Below are 2,500 nucleotides of genomic sequence, written 5' to 3'. Positions count from 1 at the left end.
GGTAAGGTAAGGTAAGGTAAGGTTAGGTAAGGTAAGGTTAGATTATGGTATGGTTATATTATGGGAAGGTTAGGTTAGGTTAAGTTAGGTAAGGTTAGATTATGGTATGGTTATATTATGGGAAGGTTAGGTAAGGTTAAGTTAGGTAAGGTTAGATTATGGTATGGTTATATTATGGGAAGGTTAGGTAAGGTTAAGTTAGGTAAGGTAAGGTTAGATTATGGTAGTTAGGTTAGGTTAAGGTTAAAGAGAATTAGGATGGATAAGATTAGGTTAGTTAAGGTAAGGTAAGGTGAGGAAAGGTTAGGTTAGGTTAGGTAAGGTAAAACTGGGTTAGATTAGGTAAGACCAGGTTAGGTTAGGTAAAGTTAGGTAAGGTAAGGTTAGGTTAGGTTAAGGAGAATTAGGATGGATAAGATTAGGTTAGTTAAGGTAAGGTAAGGTGAGGTAAGGTTAGGTTAGGTAATGTGACGTGAAGCAAGGTATGGTTAGGTAAGGTGAGGTAAGGGCGGGTCGCAATGGGTAAGGAAGGTAAGGTAAGGTTAGGATTAGATAAAATTAGGTTATGTAAGGTGAGATTTAAAAGGTATGGTAAGGGAAGGCAGAGTTAAATAAGGTTAGGTAAGGTAAGGTAAGGTAAGGTAAGGTAAGGTTAGGTTAGGTAAGGTAAGGTAAGGTAAGGTAAGGTTAGGTAAGGTAAGGTAAGGTTAGGCAAGGCAAGGCAAGGCAAGGCAAGGCAAGGCAAGGCAAGGCAAGGTAAGGTAAGGTAAGGTAAGGTAAGGTAAGGTAAGGTAAGGTAAGGTAAGGTAAGGTAAGGTAAGGTAAGGTTAGGTAAGGTAAGGTAAGGTTAGGTAAGGTAAGGTTAGGTAAGGTAAGGTAAGGTAAGGTAAGGTAAGGTTAGTAAGGTTAGGTAAGGTAAGGTAAGGTAAGGTAAGGTAAGATAAGGTAAGGTAAAGGTAAGGTTAGGTTAGGTACAAGGTAGGTAAGGTAAGGTAAGGTAAGGTAAGGTAAGGTAAGGTTAGGTAAGGTGTAAGGTAAGGTATAAGGTAAGGTAAGGTAGGGCAAGGTAAGGAAAGGTAAGGAAAGGTAAAGGTAAGGTAAGGTAAGGTAAGGTTAGGTAAGGTAAGGTAAGGTAAGTTAAGGTAAGGTAAGTTAAGGCAAGGTAAAGTAAGGTATGGTAAGGTAAGGTAATGTAAGGTACGGTACGGTAAGGTAAGGTTAGGTAAGGTAAGGTAAGGTAAGGTAAGGTAAGGTAAGGTTAGGTAAGGTAAGGTTAGGTAAGGTTAGGTAAGGTAAGGTAAGGTAAGGTAAGGTAAGGTAAGGTAAGGTAAGGTAAGGTAAGGTAAGGTAAGGTAAGGTAAGGTAAGTTAAGGTAAGGTAAGGTAAGGTAAGGTAAGGTAAGGTAAGGTAAGGTAAGTTATGTAAGGTAAGGTATAAGGTAAGGTATGTAAGGTAAGGTAAGGTAAGGTAAGGGTAAGGTAAGGTAAGGTAAGGTAAGGTAAGGTAAGGTAAGGTAAGGTAAGGTTAGGCAAGGTAAGGCAAGGCAAGGTAAGGTTAGGTAAGGTAAGGTAAGGTAAGGTAAGGTAAGGTAAGGTTAGGTAAGGTTAGGTAAAGTTAGGTAAGGTAAGGTAAGGTAAGGTTAGGTAAGGTAAGGTAAGGTAAGGTAAGGTAAGGTAAGGTTAGGTTAGGTAAGGTTAGGTAAGGTAAGGTAAGGTAAGGTAAGGTAAGGTTAGGTAAGGTTAGGTTAGGTAAGGTTAGGCAGGGTAAGGTAAGGTAAGGTAAGGTAAGGTAAGGTAAGGTAAGGTAAGGTAGCGGCCTTCATGACAACAGGAGTTAATGGTAATGGCCGATACCTGTTGAGTTTGGGGTAATTAGTGAGTTACCTGTTGCGTATGCTAATTACTCTCTCTCTCTCTCTCTCTCTCTCTCTCTCTCTCTCTCTCTCTCTCTCTCTCTCTCTCTCTCTCTCTCTCTCTCTCTCACCTGCGTCGGTTCGCCCACCTGTATGTTATGAGGCAGGTGTGTGTGTGTGTGTGTGTGTGTGTGTGTGTGTGTGTACCGATGCCTTCTATATATATCATTTGTTCGTTTGTTTGTTTGTTTCTCCTTTATTATTATTATTATTATTATTATTATTATTATTATTATTATTATTATTTATATTTTTTTTCTTTTCTATTTTTTCTTTTTTCTTTTTTGCAAAGTTAATACCTTTGTTTGGTCTCTCTCTCTCTCTCTCTCTCTCTCTCTCTCTCTCTCTCTCTCTCTCATCAAATTTTCATCTGTTTGTCTATCGATCTGTTATGTGTGTGTGTGTGTGTGTGTGTGTGTCTCTCTCTCTCTCTCTCTCTCTCTCTCTCTCTCTCTCTCTCTGCAGTGTCCCTTCTTTTTCTTTTTCTTCTTCTTCTTTTCCTTCTTGTTCTTCTTCTTCCTCCTCCTCCTCCTCCTCCTCCTCCTCCTGACCTTCCTCACAATTAACACCCCAAACAAACTTCCCCTC

The 2,500-nt window shown here is 39.7% G+C and overlaps 1 protein-coding gene and 1 long non-coding RNA gene across 5 annotated transcripts in view; one reads left to right on the top strand and one right to left on the bottom strand.

The window, feature by feature from the left end:
• LOC126992770 (uncharacterized) overlaps window positions 1-2,500 on the bottom strand; it is a 212,733-nt gene that overhangs the window by 97,597 nt on the left and 112,636 nt on the right. The window lies entirely within an intron of this gene.
• Window positions 1-2,500, top strand: part of LOC126992759 (trithorax group protein osa-like) — a 177,929-nt gene that overhangs the window by 90,080 nt on the left and 85,349 nt on the right. The gene's annotated exons all lie outside the window — the stretch shown is intronic.

The sequence above is a fragment of the Eriocheir sinensis genome, unplaced genomic scaffold (genome assembly GCF_024679095.1).
Source record: "Eriocheir sinensis breed Jianghai 21 unplaced genomic scaffold, ASM2467909v1 Scaffold50, whole genome shotgun sequence".
Lineage (NCBI taxonomy): Eukaryota > Metazoa > Arthropoda > Malacostraca > Decapoda > Varunidae > Eriocheir > Eriocheir sinensis.
The sequence above is the reverse complement of the archived record's forward strand: the minus strand, read 5'-3'. Positions and strand labels throughout refer to the sequence as shown.